This window comes from Schistocerca serialis, chromosome 3 (genome assembly GCF_023864345.2).
Source record: "Schistocerca serialis cubense isolate TAMUIC-IGC-003099 chromosome 3, iqSchSeri2.2, whole genome shotgun sequence".
In the NCBI taxonomy this organism is placed as follows: domain Eukaryota; kingdom Metazoa; phylum Arthropoda; class Insecta; order Orthoptera; family Acrididae; genus Schistocerca; species Schistocerca serialis.
Window position 1 is genome coordinate 251,739,365 of NC_064640.1, and position 25,694 is coordinate 251,765,058.

A 25,694-nucleotide genomic window follows, 5' to 3' on the forward strand; every position below is an offset into this window, starting at 1 on the left:
AAGTTCCTGGTGTGTCATCGGTTGCGACCCGTGTATGCATGCCGTGGCGGCGTACTCGCGTCTCCTGTCGCATCGCTAAAGCCTGTCGCCACGTCACACTTGTTCCTGTCCCCGCACTGCATCGAGCAACATCGCCATCCTCTCCGAGGCTTCCAAGCTGACCACTGCTGGCGATATCACGTAACTGAAAAGGTATTCCCGTGTGGTAGAAGTTGCATTTTGTGTGATGAGCCCTAAGCTCTTGTCTTCACTGATTGTGAATGATTTATCCCCTTTGTGAGAGTGAGCAAGTAACTAGCTTATACCAAAACTGTAGATGGATAATATGCGAAAGGACAAGCAGAATGTGTGAAGTGCAAAAATTTAGCAAAGAAAGGAAATACTCCTCTGTACATATTGTGGAAACGAAAAGGCGTGTTTTAATACTGATGAACCAGCTTACCTGTGTTTATCGCCCCTGTGGGCCGTTCATCAAATTATTTCGTTTATTTCCATGCTATTTCCTTCATCTGTGATCTAAATTGGCGTAAACGCATTTATATCCACTGTTTTACTTTAGTACCAGAGAGGAGGTGTCGTCAGTCGTCTCAGTACTAACTGAGAGCTGTATTATGAGAGGAGGTCCTATTCCCTGACTTACGATTCTTAAAAATACTTTCTTATTATCTTTGTTCCCCTGTAGGATTCCAAGCAGAATTTAAGCAAAAATATCCGTTTCTATAATGTCACTTGCTAATTTAATCTCAACTGCTGCTTTACTACCACTATCCGAATGGCTAGAAGTGCAAGCCAGAATCTCTGTGTTGTTATATTCCAAAGGATGGCCGGCACGAAGGAAATGTTCTGCAACAGCAGATTTGCTGTGCTGTTGTAAGTGTGACGCATACGCTCTATACAGCATTTCTCGACGACAGTCCTGGTGGTCTGACTAATGCAAGGGACACATAGACACCAGCCGTACGCAAACCACTATCGTCCTTCACAGACCTTAAAAGGGCCCTAATCTTAGATGGTAGTCTAAAACACACTTCTTTCCGCAGAATACGACCAATCCTATTGAAAACGTTACCTGCGTAAGGCAAAAAGGCCGTAGACATAGGCGCCGCCACGCTATTTTCATAACTCACTCGATTCACGGTTGGTCGATAGCACAACGTACGTTTGATGTGTCTTCCACTATAAACATTTCAGCGAAAAGTGATTTCGTGGTGCGCTAACTCAACTGAAAAAGTTTCGGGGTCTAAGATGTCGTGGGCCCTATGAACAGAAGTACGAGGTAGCCATTCACGCTGCCACGGTCGCAGGTTCGAATCCTGCCTCGGGCACGGATGTGTGTGATGTCCTTAGGTTAGTTAGGTTTAAGTAGTGCTAATTCTAGGGGACTGATGACCTCAGATGTTAAGTCCCATAGTGCTCAGAGCCATTTGAACCATTTTTTAGCCGTTCACGCTGAGCCGGATGGCGGCAACTATCATCCTGAAGATAGAACTCAGTGTGAGCTGACTTCCTGTAAACGTTATATTCCAGCGTACAATCAACCTTCCTCCTAACCAATGTATCAAAGATGAGAAGGCAGCCGCCCTTTTGCACCTTCACACTGATGCGAATATTCGGGTGGATTGAATTCACATGTTCTAAAGAGCTTTTTAAATTTTCTCTGCTATGAGGACAAATAACAAAGGTATCGTCTATATATCTGTATCTGGCACAGCGCTCTCTCGCTGCATTTGTACCTTGAAAATGACGGGGTATTCAACTGTCGAAATATCGGCAGTTGTCGAAGACGTCACCTGGTTGCATTCCCGTAAGTTGTTTGAACAGGTATATGTTTGCTTTGTCATGTCTTGGAACCAAAACGTTTGAGAAATATTCATAGGAATTTGTGGTAATTTGAGATAGTGTTCGCCGGCCCGTGTGGCAGAGCGGTTCTAGGCGCTTCAGTCTGGAACCACGCAACCGCTACGGTCGCAGGTTCGAATCCTGCCTCGGGCATGGATGTGTGTGATGTCCTTAGGTTAGTTAGGTTTAAGTAGTTCTAAGTCTAGGGGACTGACAACCTCAGATGTCAAGTCCCATAGTGCTCAGAGCCATTTGAACCATTTTTTTGAGGTAGTGTTCTCACTAGTCATCAACATTCAGAGTAAAGTCTGTATCATTGCCGTGTGGACGACTGTGATAAGTACGAGTGGAGTGCTGTCTCGGCGTTTTTATTATGAGTGATTACTTACACGAAAGGAAATGAGGTGGCGGTCTCTGGCATCAGCACACCGGATTATTCCTCCCAACTGTCGCTGAATCCATATCAGCTGACTCACTTCCAAAGAAAGAGATCCAATATTTGTGAAGAAACATTTTTGATTTACTTTTCCACAAGTGTAGTTGATGCAAAATAATTGAAGAGATTCCCAGATATTCCCGGTGGGGGGTATTTAATGTTCTTTTTATGTTTCAAATTATCGAAAATAGGAAGAGCTACCTAATATAGGAGGCTAATGAGAAATCTTGTTCATGGAGAACAAATTACGTTGGAGAAATCTGTCGAAAACTCGCACCAAGGCAACAGAATATGAACGGTATGTTGTTCTGTATTATATAGTATTGTACATGGGAGACAGCAATTTTAGAATCGCTGAATGTACGGGGTGGCCCAGAAAATACTCTGATGAATAGTCTAAAAACTCTGTCATGTTTGTTGCAATTATTTGGAGATGAGTATAATACTGTCGTTACCAGAAAAAAATGCAATGTGTGAATTGATTAATTGAAGGTAAAGTGCAATATACAAGCGCAGAGGACATTCAGAACGCTTCACGGTGTCAATACGAACAATTTCACGAAGGTAGGTAGTGCGGATGTGAACCATCATACTGATTAGCCTGGGTACTGAGCGCACACGAGTGTGGCTTTCCTGCGTTCACCACAGAAGACTGTTGGAATGATCTGCTAGAATAGCGGTACACAGGTTACTCCTAAAATGCTCGTATCAACCGTAATTGCTGCAGGCAGTTAAACAGACGATAGACCGAGATTCGTGCAATTTGCTACGAAGATACTTCCCTCTTTGGAGGAGGATAAATATTTCCTAAAGAAGATGATATGCCGTGCGGTTCTAGGCGCTACAGTCTGGAACCAAGCGACCGCTACGGTCGCAGGTTCGAATCCTGCCTCGGGCATGGATGTGTGTGATGTCTTTAGGTTAGTTAGGTTTAATTAGTTCTAAGTTCTAGGCGACTGATGACCTGAGAAGTTAAGTCGCATAGTGCTCAGAGCCATTTTTTTAAAGATGATATTTTCTAGTGAGTCAACTTCCCATGCTTGTTGAATAGTCAGAAACATAACATTCACTAGCTCTCAGATCATGAGAAAAATTGTGCACGATAGCGCAAAAGTTAATGTGCGGTGTTGCCTCATGAATGATTGCGCTATTGAATCTTTCTTCTTTGTGGAAGACACAATTAATGCTGCAAATTAACTCGATATGCTGTAAGTTTATCTGATACTTCAACTTGCTAATCACTGTTTGCTACTTGAGTGTCAGTATTTTGCACCGCAAGATTAAAATGGTTCAAATGGCTCTGAGCACTATGGGCCTTAACTTCTGAGGTCATCAGTCCCCTAGAACTTAGAACTACTTAAACCTAACTAACCTAAGAACATCACCCACATCCATGCCCAAGCCAGGATTCGAACCTGCGACCGTAGCGGTCGCGCGGTTCCAGACTGTAGCGCCTAGAACCGCTCGGCCACTCCCGCCGGCGCACCGCAAGATTAAGGTCTGACAGACGTCTACGAAGATGGTATTTCTATTCCTGGCAATATTCCGGGTAATGTATATCCCTTACGTTTATTCAAGAACTGATTTATGGAATAAAGCGACTTGTCGAAGTGGAACAAATTGAATTTAAAGTTAAACACTCTGTATTACATGCGTCTGTCATAAATTGTATTTGTTTGGATTGGCCAGAAAAGAAATTATAGCTGTGAACACCATTCCACCTTTAATACTAAGAAGAAACTGCTGTGAAAATTTCCGGGACACAGCACGTCTTTGCAATACAAAGTTAGAGTCGTATACATGTCTGTTAGACGGCTTTGTTTATGCGCTGACTTGTGCTTCTGTTGTCTTTACATTCTTTAACCTTCAAACAACGGTCTCAGCGTCAGATCTCACATTTGTCAGGAGAATCAAAAACATTGTATCTCTTTGTCTACATAACTTATTTGTTTCCAAAAGATTTAGAAAATATTCTTGTACCACAGAATTATACTGCTCACCTCATCACTGCTAAAAGTAATGAGACAAATTAGAAAATAAACAATTTATTAACAACGTTCTAGGTACCATCCCAGGAAATGACTGGTTATAACCACCATTAAGAAAGCTTTTGATTCAAGTTACATTAAAACTGAGACACTACGTTTTATTTGCTATAATACGAGTACAGAAATAAAGTAGTAATGTTTTAACTTGTAGAACTTTAGTCAACAAAAAATATCTTTCAGTATTGACTTAGCTGGCCGCTGTGGCCGAGCAGTTCTAGGCGCTTCAGTCCGGAACCGCGCGGCTGCTACGGTCACAGGCTCGAATCCTGCCTCGGGCATGGATGTATGTGATGTCTTTAGGTTAGTTAGGTTTAAGTAGTTCTAAGTCTAGGGGACTGATGACCTCAGATGTTAAGTACCATAGTGCTTAGAGCCATTCGAACCATTTTGAAGTATTGACTTGTGTTTCTTACATAACTCTGTTCTTGGGATCAGATGCTGAAAAGTTTACTATAGAACTCCCAGTGCTGTTGAGGAAGAAATGACCTTTCACAAAGTTTTCCAAATACACGTTGTTTCGTCTATTCACTTCTTCAACTTTTTTTACTGTTTTCGAAAGCGAAATTATCTCCTCCCCTTACAAAGATGTTTTACTGACATACACGAAAGCTTACATGCATTGTGCATCAACTAAATGAAGGAGATCTTTACGCATGGCACTTGGCACCCTTCAGGGAAGCTCTGCTTGTCACCAAGACAATGCACCATCTAATAATAAATGTTTTAAACATTTTCCTCGTGCTTTAACACTTGCAAAGAGTCTACAAACGTGCAACAGGATACCGAGAACACAATAGCACCGAAAACTCATTTGTGAAAAAAATGGCACTTACAACGTTTGATATTAACACTCTTTGTATGACCTCGAGGAGTTGTAGAACAAACACACCTCTGTATTTTAAAATCACTTTTATACGGTTTCTACCATACGATCTGCAGTAAATCCCTTGTTAATTGTTCTGCACTTAATTCAGTCAATGATTAATTGTTGTAGTTATGGACGCTTTTTCAACATGTAAAATTATACGGGATTTCTTTGTGTTTTAAAAGCGTAGCTCTTCTCCACTGAAGTCTTCATTCAGAGCCCGTTATTAATCATTCTTCCTATACAGGCCTTTAATATCTAATGCAGAAGTGCGTACTCTAAACAATTACTCACACCTTGTATTTCTTATCGAGCGAGGTGGTGCAGGGGTTAACACAGTGGAGTCGCATTCGGGAGGACGACGGTTCAAGCTCATTTAAGTTTTCCGTTATTTCCCTAAAATCGCTTCAGGCAAATGCCGCGACGATTCCTTTGAAAGGCACGGCCGAATTTGCTCCCCCATCATTCCATAATCCGAGCTTGTGCTCCGTCTATAACGACCTTGTTGTCGGCGGGACGTTAAATACTTATCCCCTCCCCTCTTTCTATTTTAGTTCTTCTCAGTACTCTATTAAGAGGTTACGGAAGCTCCATTTCACTTCACCAGCAGGTGTAGTTAGTATTCGGATGGTTTCAGTGGGATACAGCCCTATTCTTAAAACAAAATTCTGACTATCTGCATGGAATAAAACAGCCTAAATTTACATGTCCAGTCATTTTTAGAGTGACAAATTTACATGTAGTCATTTGCAGAGTTGCAAATAACTGTAGAGTGCACGGCGGAGAGTACACTTGACCCTCTATTTCCTGTCCGTCTCGCGAATGGATCGCGGAAGAATGATTGTATGTCTTCGCACGTGTCCAAAACTCTTATCTTATGCTTATGATTCGTGATAATTTTCGTTCTGGTAGGACTTAGAACATTCAAGAGAAGTTTCAGAATATAATTCGCCCATAACAACAGGCTAGATATTACGGCTTTTCGACATTATACATTGTTTGGGACAATTACAAAGGTATGAGCAATTCACGTTATTCGTTAATGACATCCAATGTCAAGTCATTGTTTAAACTAAACATTTGACACAGATTGACTATTCAAACTAGTTTGAAAATTATAATGTAGAAGAAGTCTGTACACCGTGGTGATGTTTTCGTTTCTGAAGGTGGTGTGAAATACCGAATATCGTTATAAAATTCACCTAGCAGCTGTCGATGCATTTAGACATATGAGTTTCACTCAGTAGTTCTATAACCTTGTCCAATAGCATTTCGTTAAGAGATCGGCTTCTTTCTTCCAGGGATTTGCATTAAGATGATAATTCTGTGATCTTGCCAAACAGCCTTTTGCCAAGAGGACGACTTCTTTCTTCCGGATCTTTGCATTAAGATGCATAATGCGGTCGTATTGAATCAACTGGCCTGTCACAATCCTGACAACACGCCTCTTCAATTCGTCCTCTAATCAGACGTGATGAGCGTATGTCATCCATGATGGACTATAATCTTGAAATTGAGCCAACTTATGAGATAAATTTTAAAAAAAATTCATATGTGTCAGTAACTTCTATTTTCGTCCACGACGCGCTATGTGGCCTTACACTCTCTTCTCCTGTTGGATCAGTGCATTACATTAGAATTTCATTTAATGACTGTAGGCTAGTTGTCTGCCTTAACCTTCATTTCGGAAGTGTCTCAACAAAAAAGAACACTAAGTTTCGTCATACTGCATCACGTAATAGCACAAAATCCGAAACAAATATATCAACGACCTTCGGTGTTCTTTTTATTGCGACATCCTCGAAATACTGTTGAGACAGGCAACTGGTTCGATCCAGAAAAATAAAGTGAAATGTAATCTACTGATTCACCTTCAGGTGGGGGTGTAAACCCTCGAAAAGCGTCTTGAAAGAAATTAAATGTGGGTAACACAGATAGATGTTTCAATTTATAGATTTGATGTGGAACCCAAACAATCGAACAATACTCAAAAGTAGGTATTACATGTCAGTCGTGTTGTTGTTGTGGTCTTCAGTCCTGAGAATGGTTTGATGCAGCTCTCCATGCTACTCTATCCTGTGCAAGCTTCTTCATCTCCCAGTACTTACTGCAACCTACATCCTTCTGAATCTGCTTAGTGTATTCATCTCTTGGTCTCCCTCTACGATTTTTACCCTCCACGCTGCCCTCCAATGCTAAATTTGTGATCATTTGATGCCCCAGAACATCTCATACGAACCGGTCCCTTCTTCTTGTCAAGTTGTGCAACAAACTCCTCTTCTCCCCAATTCTATTCAATACCTCCTCATTAGTTATGTGATCTACCTACCTAATCTTCAGCATTCTTCTGTAGCACCACATTTCGAAAGCTTCTATTATCTTCTTGTCCAAACTATTTATGGCCCATGTTTCACTTCCATACATGGCTACACTCCATACAAATACTTTCAGAAACGGCTTCCTGACACTTAAATCTATACTCGATGTTAACAAATTTCTGTTCTTCAGAAACGCTTTCCTTGCCATTGCCAGTCTACATTTAATATCCTCTCTACTTCGACCAACATCAGTTATTTTGCTCTCCAAATAACAAAACTCCTTTACTACTTTACGTGTGTCATTTCCTAATCTAATTCCCTCAGCATCACCTGACTTAATTTGACTACATTCCATTATCCTCGTTTTGCTTTTGCTGATGTTCATCTTATATCCTCCTTTCAAGACACTGTCCATTCCATTCAACTGCTCTTCCAAGTTACAATGTCATCAGCGAACCTCAAAGTTTTTATTTCTTAATACCTACTCCAAATTTTTCTTTTGTTTCCTTTACTGCTTGCTCAATGTACAGATTGAATAACATCGGGGAGAGGCTGCTACCCTGTCTCACTCCCTTCCCAACCACTGCTTCCCTTTCATATCCCTCGACTCTTATAACTGCCATCTGGTTTCTCTACAAATTGTAAATAGCCTTTTGCTCCCTGTATTTTACTCCTGATACCTTCAGAATTTGAAAGAGAGTATTCCAATCAACATTGTCAAAAGCTTTCTCTAAGTCTACAAATGCTTGAAACGTAGGTTTGCCTTTCCTTAATCTATCTTCTAAGATAAGTCGTAGGGTCAGTATTGCCTCACATATTCCAATATTTCTGCGGAATCCAAACTGATCTTCCCCGAGGTCGGCTTCTACCAGTTTTTCCATTCGTCTGTAAAGAATTTGTGTTAGTATTTTGCAGCTGTGACTTATTAAACTGATAGTTCGGTAATTTTCACATCTGTCAACACCTGCTTTCTTTGGGATTGGAATTATTATATTCTTCTTGAAGTCTGAGGGTATTTCGCCTGTCTCATACATCTTGCTCACTAGATGGTAGAGATTTTTCAGGACTGGCTCTCCCAAGGCTGTCAGTAGTTCTAATGGAATGTTGTTTACTCCCAGGGCCTTGTTTTGACTCAGGTCTTTCAGAGCTTTGTCAGACTCTTCACGCAGTATCATGTGTCCCATTTCATCTTCATCTACATCCTCTTCCATTTCCATAATATTGTTCAAAAATGGCTCTGAGCACTATGGGACTCTACTGCTGAGGTCATTAGTCCCCTAGAACTTAGAACTAGTTAAACCTAACTAACCTAAGGACATCACAAACATCCATGCCCGACTCAGGATTCGAACCTGCGACCGTAGCGGTCTTGCGGTTCCAGACTGCAGCGCCTTTAACCGCATGGCCACTTCGGCCGGCCATAATATTGTCCTCAAGTACATCGCCCTTGTATAGACCCACTATATACTCCTTCCACCTTTCTGCTTTCCCTTCTTTGTTTAGAACTGGGTTTCCATCTGAGCTCTTGATATTCATACAAGTGGTTCTCTTCTCTCCAAAGGTCTCTTTAATTTCCTGTAGGCAGTATCTATCTTACTCCTAGTGAGATAAGGCTCTACTTCCTTACATTTGTCCACTAGCCATCCCTGCTTAGCCATTTTGCATTTCCTGTCGATCTCATTTTTGAGACGTTTGTATTCCTTTTTGCCTGCTTCATTTACTGCATTTTTATATTTTCTCCTTTCATCAATTAAATTCAATATTTCTTCTGTTACCCAAGGATTACTACTAGCCTTCGTCGTTTTACCAACTTGATCCCCTGCGTCCTTCACTACTTCATCCCTCAGAGCTACCCATTCTTCTTCTACTGTATTTCTTTCCCCCATTCGTGTCAATTGTTCCTTTATGCTCTCCCTGAAACTCTGTACAAACTCTGGTTTAGTCAGTTTATCCAGGTCTCATCTCCTTAAATTCCCACCTTTTTGCAGTTTATTCAGTTTTAATCTACAGTTCATAACCAATAGATTGTGGTCAGAGTCCACATCTGCCCCTGGAAATGTCTTACACTTTAATACCTGGTTCCTAAATCTCTGTCTTACCATTATATAATCTATCTGATACCTTCTAGTATCTCCAGGATTCTTCCATTTATACAATCTTCTTTTATGATTCTCGAACCAAGTGTTAGCTATGATTAGGTTATGCTCTGTGCAAAATTCTACCAGACGGCTTCCTCTTTCATTTCTTACCCCCAATCTATATTCACCTACTATGTTTCCTTCTCTACCTTTTCCTACTCTCGAATTCCAGTCACCCATGACTATTAAATTTTCGTTTCTCTTCACTACCTGAATAATTTCTTTTATCTCATCATACATTTCATCAATTTCTTCATCATCTGCAGAGCCAATTGGCATATAAACTTGTACTACTGTAGTAGGCGTGGGCTTCGTGTCTATCTTGGCCACAATAATGCGTTCACTATGCTGTTTGTAGTAGCTTACCCGCACTCCTATTTTTTATTCATTATTAAACCTACTCCTGCATTACCCCTATATAATTTTGTATTTATAACCCTGTATTCACCTGACCAGAAGTCTTGTTCCTCCTGCCACCGAAATTCACTAATTCCCACTATATCTAACTTTAACCTATACGTTTCCCTTTTTAAATTTTCTAACGTACCTGCCCGATTAAGGGATCTGACATTCCACGCTCCGATCCGTAGAACGCCAGTTTTCTTTCTCCCGATAACGACGTCCTCTTGGCTAGTCCCCGCCCGGAGATCCGAACGGGGGACTATTTTACCTCAGGAATATTTTACCCAAGAGGACGCCATCATCATTTAACCATACAGTAAAGCTGCATGCCCTCGGGAAAAATTACGGCTGTAGTTTCCCCTTGCTTTCAGCCGTTCGCAGTACCAGCACAGCAAGGCCGTTTTGGTTAGTGTTACAAGGCCAGCTCAGTCAATCATCCAGACTGTTGCCCCTGCAACTACTGAAAAGGCTGCTGCCCCTCTTCAGGAACCACACGTTTGTCTGGCCTCTCAACAGATACCCCTCCGTTGTGGTTACACCTACGGTACGGCCATCTGTATCGCTGAGACACACAAGCCTCCCCACCAACGGCAAGGTCCATGGTTCATCGTACTCTATCCCTTTGCAGCTGTATTACAGCTTCCCAGAACCCCCTAATACACAAAAATCGTCCCTTTATTCTAACTACAACTTCATTTCGTTTCACAACGTTCTGCCTAAATATTTAATTAACGCCATCGACTCTAATGGCACTTTTTTAATGTTGCTCTCAAAAGCTACCGGATTATTTTTATCCCAATGAGCCTAATATGCCGCACGTTATCTACCTTTAAAGCAAGCTGCCATTCATTACAAGTTTAAATTAGATTAGATTTACTTTCATTCCAATTGATCCGTAGTGAGGAGGTCCTCCAGGATGTAGAACATGTCATAAAAACGACAATACATGACAAATATTTACAACTAAAACAAATAAGCTAATGTACCATTCCACAGGTCCCAAGTGGAATGATCGTCATTTTTTAATGAACACTATATGAAAGAGTCATTTTACAAATATTAATGCACTGAATTTAAAATTAAAAAGTTTATTTATTTATTTTTAAGGTAATAAACATGTAATACAACTACTATAATACTTATTTACAATGAACACATTACTGCACTGAAATGGTCCAGAAGTTAGAGTGTACTTACACACACACACACATAAATAAAAATGGCTCTGAGCACTATGGGACTTAACATCTATGGTCATCAGTCCCCTAGAACTTAGAACTACTTAAACCTAACTAACCTAAGGACAGCACACAACACCCAGCCAGCACGAGGCAGAGAAAATCTCTGACCCCGCCGGGAATCGAACCCGGGAACCCGGGCGTGGGAAGCGAGAACGCTACCGCACGACCACGAGATGCGGGCACACACACACACACACACACACACACACACACACACACACACACACATATATATATATTCCCATTACATCTCGAGATATTGAGACGCGAAGTTGACGCTTGAAAAACACCCGACATGCGCTGCTAGCGCACGTCCTGAGGCTCAGGCGTGAACCCCATGCTGCCCGTAATCGCGATGTGATTGACATGCGTAATCACACTTCCATACTTATCAAGAGGTCCGAAACGAATAATACGGTCTGCTGCCATCCTGCATTAACGTCGTACATTCCAGCAGGTATTTAGCCCATAGGCTAGGGGTGATGCGGTTCTGTAACATATCTGTGTACCGCAACGTTAGTCACAAAGTTAACTTCGCTTATCGTTAATCCGTTACTAAAAAGGTAATGCCGTTCAACGTTAAAACTTTACTTTACTGTAGATTTAGCGCAAGTGACAGTTAATCATTCACTCGTAATAGTAAAATTCATGTTGATGGCTTTAGTGAAACGAGCAAGTGGACTAAAAGTTTTGCCGTTGTTTCGGACCTCTTGGTAAGTATGGAGGTGTGATTACACGTGTCAATCACATCGCGATTACGGGCAGCATGGGGTTCACGCCTGAGCCTCAGGACGTGCGCTAGCAGCGCATGTCGGGTGTTTCAAGCGTCAACTTCGCGTCTCAATATCTCGGGATGTTATGGGAATATTGCGATGCAATCAACGCCATTGTGTATGTGCTTTGTCATGCTATGGATTGCTGAAGAAAAAATATAGTAGGTCCATTTAAAAAAACATAAGTTTGTGTTAAAAAACACATATGCTTTCGTTTTAGAATGTTTCCAAATATGTACATTCATGGGCCCCAGCCCTACATTGATACCGGTGAAAGTCGTTTTCCAATAGCTGTTATTGTTCCAGAGATATTTTGGGTGGACAAGATAGCTGGGACACCCTGTATATATACAATGAACACATTACTGCACTGAAATTGTGCAGAAGTTATATATATATATATATATATATATATATATATATATATATATCAGTTGGTTTTACTGAGGAATTCATCAATGGAGTAGAAGGAGTTGGCCACCAATAAATCCTTTAGGCTTCTCTTAAAGTGAATTTCATTGGTTGTTAAGCTTTTTATGGCTGCTGGCAAGTTATTGAAAACGTGTGTTCCTGAATAATGCACACCTTTTTGTACAAGACTAAGTGACTTTAAATCCTTGAGAAGGTTATTCTTATTTCTAGTATTGATTCCATGAATTGAGATGTCGGTTTGAAAAAGTGATATATTTTTAATGGCAAATTTCATTAAGGAATAAATATATTGGGAAGCAGTAGTTAGTATCCCTAGTTCCCTAAACAGGCTCCTGCAGGATGTTCTTGAGTTCACACCACATATAACTCTTACTGCACGTTTTTGTGCCCGGAGAACTTTAGCTTGGCTTGATGAATTACCCCAAAAAATAATCCCATTATGGAATGAAAGTAAGCACATTATGCCAGCTTTTTCATTTTTATATCCCCTACATCTGACAAAATTCGCATTGCAAACAGAGATTTGTTAAGACGCTTCAGCACTTTTGTGGTGTGCTCCTCCCAGTTTTTCTGACTTTCACTGCAGTTACCCTACATTTATAGATGAATTAATGCTACCGTATCAGCGTTTCGCAGCCAGAGCGTACCTTCGATTGTAGGTATAAGTACAAACAGTGAAGATCTCTTTGCGTGCAGTGGGCAGAGCGGGACAAAAAGTCTAGGAGCCAGAAGAATGTCTGCAGGTAAGCAGAGCCGAAGCCGGCTGAAGGCCGGCGGCCCTGGAGGGAGATGCTGCGCTGCGATAGGCCGCAGCCGGCCATACCTGCGTGACGTCACAAGGAGCTGTCCGCGGCTGCTGCTCCCCTGCCGCCGCCGTCAGTCGGCCAGCCAGCACCGAGACAGCCGCTGCTTCCTTCTTCAGGTCAGTCGCAATTCCCAACCCTCTAGTGGCAAGCTAACAAAATAACCTGCCGTACGCTCTCAATAACATGACAGCTATGCCTGGTGCTAGAAGTGCTTTTGTGAGATTTCTCCTTCCTGCCGCTGGTGAAGGTACGGTGCGACGTCAGACAGCGTAACAGCCCACGCTTTCCAAGCTACGAGGCGACGCTGAGCTCTGAACCTCTGTGAGATCCAAGAAACACGCAACCAGTGGAGCTAAGATAATAAACACCGAGCAAAAGAAGAACGTACTACTTAAAAGAAACGATTATAGATTACCCATTGCGTCAAAACAAGATCTACTGGACAACGAGGTACTAATTTTACTGGAGTGGTCATTCTACAGACCCGGAACACGCAACCGATGGAGGAAAAATTTTTACGAAATCTTCAGGTAATTCAAAATTATCCGAATGGTGATTCTTAACGATATTTCTGGTAGAATCAAATAGTGCCCCAAAGGATGCTTAAATATTAAATCTTTTTGAGAGGTGTAAAAGTAACAACTGTGCAAACATGACGACGGAGGACTTATTTTGTTTTAGATGATCTCCAATATGCCGTAGAAAAGCATGAACGTAGAAAGGTATCGTCCAGGATAATAATAAGAGAATACTGTAAAAGCGATCGCTGACATTTGTGTAAAAGACAAGACAGTGTACACTGCTTTAGCAGACGCCTGACAGTGCTTTCGTGTTGGAGGGCTTCTGAGATATTAAGGCAAAAGCGAAAAGATTTTCGACCAGAACGGTTGAAACACGCCATTGTAGATAAATTCATTAAACAACATTCCAAGCACTGATGTACGGTATACATTAACACGGCATTTTTTAATCCCTAAAACATATAGAAGACATTATTTTCCTACAAAATATCCTGAAGAGTTTGCTGCACTGTGTTGTTGCGCTGACTGTAGGCAGCATGAGCAACGCAGGTATTTCCTTACCTGACGTCATCTTCTTAGCACTGTCAATACCGAGAAAGTAGGCGTTGGTCCACTCCTCCCACCAACCGAAGTCTGTTTGAAAATGCAGTGTTTCCGGACAGGCTTACAGATACCACTAACCGACAGGAAGGTATAAGTAACGCCTCTTTACAAATAATACTTTTTACCACACATATTTTACAGAAAACCCACAGATGTTAGCTCATACCTCCACCATTCGATGCATTGCCTTGTTTTTGACTGAGCTGAATAGAAAAAAGCCAGACAAGCTACTGTTTTTATGTGCATTCTGTTTCTCACATTATATGGAACTTTACAGGTTTCGGTATCGAAATGAAATATTTTTACTGTGTTGACAGGATGTTTATATTTCGGAAACGGGTAGACAACACGAGGGTTTCCAAGAAACAACACTATTCTGCAGCCATTACATCGCGCATATCTCTGCAGTTATATTTTTTGTGCTGAAGTAAACTACTATCTGATAAAAATTCCCTTGGCTGCACCACAAATAAAACTCTTGAGACGTACAGTCACTTTGTTAACCATCTTCGGCCACAATAAACAATATTATTTTATATTTCAGCCGAAACCTTTAAGAAGAAACTTACTTTAATAATCCAATTTAAAAGTGGGAAATTGAGACGGTAAGAACAACAGAAATTCGTCAGTCACGGAACCTCCTCTAGGATGCTTAGTGCAAACAGTCGTTTCCCAACGAAAAACGCTATTAACAGCGTTCATTAACGAGATCCAGTAAGTGCATATAAACGTAAGAAAATCCATAGACATAGCCTACATTGTGAAGAAAGAGTCTTCGCTGACAGTAAAGGAGCCGTAGAATAAGAAATTATCAAATTCATTACTACTCATAATTTTACAATAGAAATCAAAATAACTAGAAATACTCTGGAATGGCCCCTGTATTGAATTCCATTGACTTAATTTTTGTTGGGTTTACATGAATAGTTAAGTAGGTTTCTACTATTCGCTATATACGATGTTATCCTCGAGGAGGGCAGATGGGATAACAGAAGTGAAAGGATATTGTTGAAGAGATTTCTAAACAATGTTTGCCTATCGCCATGTGTTGATATTCATATAGGTATCTTACCTGTCTCTCACTTTGAAATGATGACTCGCTGTTAATTACTCTTTCATGATTCGCAACAAGTTTTCCTTCTTTTGTCACACTTCCATCCCTGACATCCTAGCAGGAGAACGTATTAGGTACTCCCCTATATGAAAGAGTCTTTCACTGGCACCGAATACTAGTTCATACCAAAAGAGCGAAATTTTCGGGTGCTTGCGACATAAAACTGAATTGTAAACTATAATGATAAAATTGTGTACATTACTACAGACTCTCGACGTGTTTGTGACTGTATAATTGTTACTTTTAAATTGATGCAAATGAATTAACTTAAAACATCCATTGAAATGGTATTTCATTCGATCAGAAACTTCGAAGTTTTCTGGAGAAAGCTCAAGCCTATATTTTATCTGTCATTTTATAAAGTTGTTTTTGAAGGGACCCAACACAAGCAGAGAACGACATGTTTTAGTGAACAGAGTAAATTAACCCTTTCATATCTAAATTTCTTCTGGAGGAAGGAAAATTTTTCTTTATGCTGTAATGCTCGTAGGTGATTTTTTAATGATTTTAGATGCATGATTTATACAAATATATGTACCCATTTTCAATACATACTTTCAACATTTTACTTCTTTTTATGGACGAAAGTAAATAATATTGAAATATTCACTGTTGTAATAAATAAACTGATAATTCAATAATTACCATGCAGAATAACAAAAATAATGTTCAACTGGATAATGGAGTATAGCTAACTAAAAACTTCCTTGAATTCTAGCGGTCACAAGCTGCTGCGCACTGGTACTTTCACTTGTTGATATTTTTATTGTGATGCCCAACAGGTGGGAGCAGTTGTGCGCGATAAAAAGATTGAACATTCACAAATGTGTTCATGAGATTTCCATTGAGGAAAAATATTTCTGTGTCAGCTAATGCACACTAAATATTAAGTACACAATTGTAGCCAGAGGGTCTGAAGGGGTTAAACACAGTGGAATCTCTGCAATTTTCATTCCAGACATTGCAACAGTTTCCACTTATGTTTATATTTTATTATTTCTGAAAAAAATCAATTGAAATTGTTTTTTCTGGAAACCGTAGAGCTTGTGACTTACAAGACTGATGTTAAATTGGTAACAAAATACACTAAGTGAAGCTTCTTATTATATATACAGAGCAGGAATAGCTTTCGTACAATAGCGCACCAGTATTAGCTACACTTTGCTCAGATAACAGTCAGCATAATAGCAAAGCGTAATAGCTCCCGCCGGCTGAGATTATAATTTGATGATAAACGTCTCGTCGATGTAAAGATAACTGAAATCAGCTTCTATAGCAAATGACCAAGGTTGGGGGAAGGAAACTGAGTGAGTGAAGTAAGTTCAAAGGTCGGACGAAGGCAACGGTTTACCATCTCCAACTGCACTGTGCCTAGTACAGCGTAATGGTGCTCGAACTAGCCTTTCGGTCAAGCTTTATATTTATCTAAGAAGAATGAATGACAAATTCGGCACATCATTTTCTGCTGTGCAATGATATTCTGAATTTTTGTTGTAGAAACCTGAAAACTGTTGAATTTTGATTGGGAATCTGTACAGGAAAGTTGTAATATTCTCACGAGTATTTTTATAGATTTTTTTTTTACAAATGACACAAACAAGTAGTGTAGGAAGGGTCCTAAAAGACTCCAAAAGTGTGTAAAGTTTGTATAATGACGTTATTTTCCGTACTCTTGGTACTTAGTAATTAACTCTTATGTTTTCTTGGTTAAAATGTTTAGTAATTTCGAAGTTGAGCTCTCAACAACCAGTCTCTGCATGATCCAGATTTTAGTTTGTCCTCGGACAAATACAAAGCGGTTGTTTTTTTTTCTTCTGTCGTGAACTGTTACAAAAAGCAAACACGCTAAGTACGAAAGGGACACATTTTTAATTTAGTAGTTATATATTACTTCTAAGAACTACTTAAGTTCTTTGAAGACAGAAAAGAGAACGGCATGCCACATCGTAACTCAACAAAGTGCCCTGAGTTGAACGATGCCTCTAGTAAGAATATGGTGACTTCCTTCCTTTAAAAAGCCTTCGGTAGAACAAATAGCACTTCTTTTAGTGTTCCTTAAGTTGAATAACGTAGAGCCCACGGTAAATTTCCACCATCACCAATTAAGCACCAACAGCAGAGGATAATGTTTGACTATAGTTCTTGGACAATACATGACCCTACATATATTTTTCTGGATGCTTAACGACCATTAAGCACGTAAGGTGGTGATGCAAATGGTAAGATATAGAGACCCCTTATGAACGAATCAAGCATTATTTTTCCACAGAAACATATCTTGCTTTGAGATACCTAGGTAACGTCTTTAACGAAGAAATTGACATCAAGCTCTTGCAGTCATATCTTGATTGCTGAATACGTCCTTAATCGCCAGTTTACAAACCAAATCATTTGCCACATGTTTTATATTAAAGCGGATGCAATGAAAGCGTTTTATCTACTGTCCGTTGTCGTCGAAGGCAGAGCGAATAGGTTGCCAACTGCTTGCACCCTATCGCAAAGCAATGAGTAACTACACCATATCCATAGGTGACAGTAGCAATTTCCAACTCATGTCCGTTCGTAATTTTGCACCTAGATTTGTAACAGATGTGACAGGTTCTACAAATTTTCTTCTGATCTTGTAATGTGATACTATCTAATTGTCTCATTATACTCACTAATTATCTCATTATATCAGAACTTAAGAATTTTAGGCAGTCTGCTGTTTCACGCCTAAAATTCAAGACTCTTTCGAAAAAGTTAAGACAGTCGTATTTGTTCTTAATGTTAATAAATTGGTAATAAATAGAAGGAGAACATTCTTTGTGGGACTTTGAATGTGACTCTATGCTGTTACCTGCACTATTTATTACGCTTCAATGAACGTGTATGCAGGTCTGCGTCTGTAACTACTCACAGAGGCTGTAACACGGCGGATACTCTACTGCTGGTGATCCAGGTAGCAGGAAGCAAATCCTGTGGACCGGATAAGCGATGGCTACAGTGAAAGGACGAAGTGGCCGTTGACCGCTCACAAGTCTTTTCTGCTTCAGTGGAAGCGTTTTCTCTACAAGGAACGTTTTCGTCGAAGAAAAAGCGAATCAATGGCCAACTGCTTGTATCCTATTTCAGGCAAATGAGTAACTGGACCATTTCTGTAAGTGGCAGTAGCAAACTGAGGTATTTAGGAAGAAGAAAAATAAGATCATGGCATGGATTATCTGTTCATCCACGACCGCATCGGAAAATTACGGAATTTCTGTGTTTTTGCGCGATTTTTGTACATGCTATGCCAAAATTGGTTCGAGCAAACAAATCAGTTTGTATTATAACCATGACAGTAGCATAACTATACATCACAAATGTGCGAACCCTAACGTCGATTACTGTTTCTCTTAGCCTCCACCAACAAATGACTTAACACTATTTTTTTACAAATGTTGTAGACAGTGAATATACTGAGAGTGATGAATTTAGATATATCCTGTTACTTGTAGTTTAATGCAAGTACTGCAAGGAACTTCGTTTTTTAAGATCTTAGCTTTCAAATCATAACTAATCGGTCAAGAGTAATAGTGGAATACCGCAACAAAAACTTCACTTTACAAAACTGCGGCATTAACTTCGCACACTAAAATTAGAGCAAATAATATTTCACTGACTATCTTAATTTATTTCAGTTTAGAGAGCACAAGTATTAAAAATAAATCGTAGCATTCCTACTGTTAACTGTGATGGAAAACATAGTAGTATTTGGAAAAAAATTTTTCTTCTGCGTCGCAGTGTTCCATATCAGTAATGGATAATAATTGAACTTGAAAAACATAGTTATTACTAAGGTTGTGCAAAACCTGGAAGAAATTATTGTTGTTAGAACACTTTCTACCTCTGTATAATGCGAAAAAGCTAGAATGAAGTATCCAGATGTCACCATCACATAATAAATATTACCTTCTTTTTCTCTCCTGTTAATGGGGTGGTGAACCTGCTTTGCAATACGTAGGCGATCAATCTGGGTTTTGCTCCCGAGGCCGTTTAGCATGTAGGACTCGTGTAATGGACGAACCCGCATAAGGTGTGCAGGAGACAAATTAACTGTTACGTTTTCGTACTGTCCCGTCACATTCTGACAACGCTCGTAACCGCATCTAACACTGCATACTTGGTGCGGGAAAACAGAAAGATTGAGTTTAACGACCAGTCTGCTACCGGACACTTAACTAAAATTGCTATTACTTTATTGCCATCTGGTTGGCGAGAATGTCTTCAGGAGGCACCGATAACAATATGTAAACCTAAAATACGTTCGAGCAAGGACAAACTACATCTCATTTTCTGAAGCCTTTTCGTCTCAAGAGTCTGGACTCATATCCAGAAGCGGGGTTCAAATGATTTTCCAATTCTTACCGTACGTACGTTTTCTACAATTTCCATAAAACACTGAAAGCGAATATCGGCATTGTTCTCCAGCAGGTAAGTGTTACTTTCTTCCTTCCATACTTCTGTAACTGATCTGAGCAAATGGTCTGCCTATAATGATTTCGTCGGCGATGAGACAAACTGTAATTTTCCTTTCCTCTTTCGAATATCTGAATACCTTTGAGGTAAGTCCCATGAGGATAAGGCAGCTCTCACTTTTCCCAGTGCGGTCTTTTTTTCATAAAATGCAAATTGTGTTTTTTTCCATATATTCTACTACTACAGCGACGCGCTTACACACGATATAAGCATCCCTTTGCTTTCCTAAACTTTTCGGAACGCTTCGGAATTGTCTGAACACAAAGAGCCACAAAGAATTTAATTATGAACTTAGAAAACAGGTTCAAATGGTCCAAATGGCTCTGAGCACTATGGGACTTAACTTCTGAGGTCATCAGTCCCCTAGAACTTAGAACTACTTAAACCTAACTAACCTAAGGACATCACACACATCCATGCCCGAGGCAGTATTCGAACCTGCGACCGTAGCGGTGGCGTGATTCCAGACTGTAGCGCCTAGAACCGCTCGGCCACTTCGGCCGGCTAGAAAACAGGCAGAACGACGTCGTCGCCTGTTAAGCAAACATTTAAGCTCTTGGCAATTAGTACATCTCGGAACTTATAAGGGCAGAGAGGAGTGTATTCATCTGAAAGAATATGTAGAAGAGATTATCACAGACACCTGGTACGAGGACATCAGATTCAGCATGTCGACAAATACGAAACATGTTTTCTCAATATCTAGGAGCAGGTGGCTGTGTAACCTTCACATCTAAAATGGATAGGCAATTAAAACTTAGTTTACGATTGCGCTATACCACAAGTAGAACTAATATTATATTTTGTCTTGAAACAAAGACATATGGGTGTTTATCTTATGTTGTCATTACAATGGTTATGAAAAGAGTATGTGTGTTCCAAGGTTTCATCGTATACAACGTGTAGCTAGGTAGACAGCACACGTAACAACACTTTCTTGACGGTTTCTGGGCTTGCCAACGCCACACACACACACACACACAAAAACTCCAGTTTAACATTCCTCCACAAGAGAAGACAAAGAAAAAGTGCTTTAAAAATTATTCGATATTTGGTTCTCATTATTTTCTCTGAAGTATTAATAAAGTGAACTGATTGCAACATCTACAGGCCATAAATTATCAAAATGGTTCAAATGGCTCTGAGCACTATGGGACTCAACTGCTGAGGTCATTAGTCCCCTAGAACTTAGAACTAGTTAAACCTAATTAACCTAAGGACATCACAAACATCCATGCCCGAGGCAGGATTCGAACCTGCGACTGTAGCGGTCTTGCGGTTCCAGACTGCAGCGCCTTTAACCGCACGGCCACTTCGGCCGGCCATAAATTATCCTGCGTCATTTATAATACGGCGTGATTCCTTAGAAATTACGTCAACGTGCGCATGTTGCGAAATAACGTAACTGACGTGACTAAAAACTCTGTCATGAAGACAGTGGTCAGAGTTTACACAATTTTCCAGTCTCCATTGGTGGGCAGTTGATGATCCCAGAACAGATGACACTGTCTCACGGTTGCTCAGAGCCTAACTTGGAGACGTAACTAAAATTTCTGTGCACGTCCGAGGAAGCCTGAGCAGGATCCACTGTCCGTACCAATGTGAGGCCAGTATAAGTCGTGACTTCTACAATTTGTGGACATACATCTCAACAGGTATTGTTGACAAACTCGTAAATTTCCCTATGAGTAAAAGAAACGACACTTGAAAGCTTCACTGTGTACCTTTCCTAGTCATACTTCTAAATTTAAGGTATTTATACTTCCATCTTCCTCCTTTTAAGAAAGATCCAATTATCGTTAACATTGAGGTCTTAACTGAGAGCGTAATCTTAATTCAAATGGCTCTGAGCACTATGCGACTTAACTTCTGACGTCATCAGTCGCCTAGAACTTAGAACTAATTAAACCTAACTAACCTAAGGACGTCACACACATCCATGCCCGAGGCAGGATTCGAACCTGCGACCGTAGCGGTCGCTCGGCTCCAGACCGTAGCGCCTAGAACCGCACGGCCACTACGGCCGGCCTTTAATTTGGGTACGAAGCATTGCCACTGCTAGCTGAAGTGCAGAAACTTATTGTTCTGTTTCATGTGACATTCGGAAGAAATATGAGCCACGAATTAAAGCACATATCTAAAACTGCCTGATTATCCACGAGAGTACATAAAGTCAGTATACAAAAGGACACGTTTTGCACTAAGACACAATGGAAAGTTGTTAAATAAGTGAACAGGTAGAGCACCTCGTCCTGAACACTTCTTCGTGTCTTACTTGGAATGGTTTCCAGCCTGCATCTTGTCACGAAGCCTATAGTTATCTAAGACTATGTCACTTTAAGAAACTAGAAACGAATTGCTTAGCGGTGTTGTTTGTAGAATAGGTGTGTCTTGTCAGCTGACTTGGGCGAGAAGAAGGAGCTTTTTGACATGACGGCGTGAAAAGGCAACATTGTTGGGCGCCTTGCAGAGGCCGAGGCCGGTCTGTCGCTTTCACTTTCAGCTTTTTGTGAGGCCGCTGCCTTGTTCTCGCGCCGCTTAGCCACCGCCTAACAACAGCTTCACACGCACTGGCCGCGCTACTGCTACTCTGCTACTGCTAACACTGCAAGAGTACCTTACTAGTAAAATGTTGCTGTTTACATTAAATTACACGCAATTAAGTTAACTGCGCTCGTTGTCGATGATAGCGGGTCAACCTAAATCATTTGAAAATCTCAGATAAGTTAAAGATTCATATAGCAAGATCAACTCACTGCTAAGTGGTTACAGTGTACGCGCCGGAAAAGGTCTGTTACGTTGACCGATATACACTGAACCGCCAAAGAAACTAGTATAGGCATGCGTATTCAAATACAGAGATATATAAACAGGCAGAATATGGCTCTGCGGTCCGCAACGCCTATGTAAGACAACAAGTGTCTGGCACAGTTGTTAGGTCGGTTACTGCTGCTACAATGGTGGGTCATCAAGATTTAAGTGAGTTTGAACGTGGTGTTATAGTCGACGCACGAGCGATGGAACACAGCATCTCCGAGGTAGCGATGAAGTGGGGATTTTCCCTTACGACCATTTCATGAGTGTACCGTAAATATCAAGAATCCAGTAAAACATCAAATCTCCGACATCGCTGCAGCCGGAAAAAGATCCTACAAGAACGGGACCAACGTCGACTGAAGAGAATCGTTCAAGGTGACAGAAGTGCAACCCTTCCGCAAATTGCTGCAGATTTCAATGCTGGGCTATCAACAAGTGTCAGCGTGCGAACCATTCAACGGAATATCATAGATATGGGCTTTCGGAGCCGAAGGTCCACTCGTGTACCCTTGATGACTGAACGACAAAAAGCTTTATGCCTCGCCTGGGCCTGTCAACACTGACATTGGACTGTTGATGACGGGAAACATGTTGCTTGTTCAGATGAGTCTCGTTTCAAATTGTATCGATCGAGCGGTCGGACGTGTTCAGATATGGAAATAACTTCATGAATCCACGGACCCTGCATGTCAGGAGGGGACTGTTCAAGCTCGTGGAGTCTCTGTAATGGTGTGGAGCGTGTGTAGTTGAAGTAATATGGGAGCCCTGATACGTCTAAATACGACGCTGACAGGTGACATGTTCGTAAGCAGTCGTCCGATCACCTGCATCCATTCACGTCCATTGTGCATTCCGATAGACTTGGGTAATTCCAGCAGGCCAACGTGGAACCCCACACGTCCAGAATTGCTACAGAGCGGCTCCAGGAACACTCTTCTGAGTTTACACACACCCACTGGCCACCAAACTCCCCACAGATGATCTGGGATTCCTTGCAACGTGCTGTTCAGAAGAGATCTCCACCCCCCCTCGTACTCTTACGGATTTATGGACATCCCTGCGGGATTCATGGTGTCAATTCTCTCCAGCACTACTTCATACATTAGTCGAATCCATGCCACGTCGTGCTGCGACACTTCTGCGTGTTCGCGGGTGCGCTACACTATATCAGGCAGGTGTACCAGTTTCTTTGGCTCTTCAGTGTATAACGCCTTCCAAAAGTCATAGGACACGAAATAAACCTGTACGTCGTTCTCTACTGCCTCCTGGATATTACACAGCCCATTTCAAAACGATCGCTGTATCCGGCATTCCCATTAGTTATTGTATAGGGGGCTGTCTGTCGGTCGGGGCTCAAAGAATGCAGATTTTAGTGGCGCAGCAGGGGAGTATGAAAACTATTGCTCCTGATCCAGAGGAATGTCTCTACTTCGTTTTCGGGAGTAGAAGTGTTTTCATGTGTGAGAGAGACAGAGGAAGGTAGGAAGAGAGAGAGAGAGAGAGTGAGAGATGTCCTTTCTTTTCCCTCCATTTTTTCTATTCCTTTTGTATGTAATAGTTTGTTCCTAATGTCAGTGTGCGTTTATTTTTGTTATTTACAAGTATGCTCATGTTATTGTTGACAGTTTTTTGTACTGAAATATTCTGCGTGGATCATGTAACCAGATTCGCTTCCAAGGGGTTTCAATGGCTATTTGTTTTTTATGTTAAAGCTTCTCCTTGCAACTCATTTCTATGCTGATTTCTGTGTATTCCACTGTATCTGGTATTATTCCAGAGCTCGAGTGCCTGTATTTTTTTATGTTACAATGTTTAGTGGATCTCCTCTGTATTATTAGTTTTTAATGCTGTTTTTAAACTTGTCTCCCGTGGATGTTGGCGTTATGAGTGAGTTTACTGTAGCATGTGAGTTTGTTGTAGGATGTCTCCCTTGCTTAGTTCATGTTGTTTTTGCTTTTATGTGGCCGTTGTTCTGACTGATAGTTATCGCCGTCAGGACATTGTAGCGGAAGTAGTAGGTGGATCTGTAGAGGTCAGTTATGAAAAACTTATGTTGAAAAACAAAGCTAAATAGAACAGATGAATTGCAAAAATATTTTCCATGCTTCAGCTGTTAATTAATAGGACAAACGCGTATTTACAGCGTGACTGGTAGTTGGTCACTGTTATTGCAGCATGTTGTTTTTGTCACCTTATCGAAGATATCGAAAGTCAACAATGGAAAGGAATTCCCGTTCACGGAGAATACATAAATAGTGAAGTTGAATATTTTCTCCCAGCCGCAAGCTCTCGTACTTGACGATCCTCGTCGCGGAGAGTTCCGGGCAGCTAAGTGTAGTCCAAACAGCTCTTCGTTGAAATTATGTACCTACCCTAACTAGTTTGCTTACGTGTGTGCGATACAAGTAGTTCTATAATTGCGCCCTCATCTTCAATTTCCCAGCTTACGGAGCTTTCTCTTAATTACGCGCAACTCAATAGATTGAGGGATTTTCATGAGAAAATATTGCGTCGTAGTAATAACGTAGACTAAACTGTAGCGGGCGATCACAGTATATTTGTAGCATGCCAGTAAAAGACAGGTTAATGTGTTTGCAACAGCCTGAGTGGGCAAACAGGCTGAGGTCTTCGATGGAGTGATGCTGATTGCATGTTGCGTGACTTTGGAACGACGAATCATAGGGAAGCAGGAGATCACAGCTAACACGTTTAGGTGGCATTACGTGTGGCCGGATCATTGCCAAATTAGAGGCTGACCGCACTCAGCACACAGTCGGCCAGAATTTGAATTTCGCTTATAATGTCATTTCACGGCTTTGGATAGTATTCCAGGAAAGGGAA

The 25,694-nt window shown here is 40.9% G+C and overlaps 1 protein-coding gene across 1 annotated transcript in view; it reads left to right on the forward strand.

The window, feature by feature from the left end:
- Positions 1-13,342: 13,342 nt before the first annotated feature.
- The window catches only part of LOC126470001 (uncharacterized), a 192,845-nt gene continuing 180,493 nt past the window's right edge, over positions 13,343-25,694 (forward strand). The window contains exon 1 of the mRNA XM_050097465.1: positions 13,343-13,414. The gene's annotated coding sequence lies outside the window, so the exon portion shown is untranslated. The remainder of the gene's footprint in view (positions 13,415-25,694) is intronic.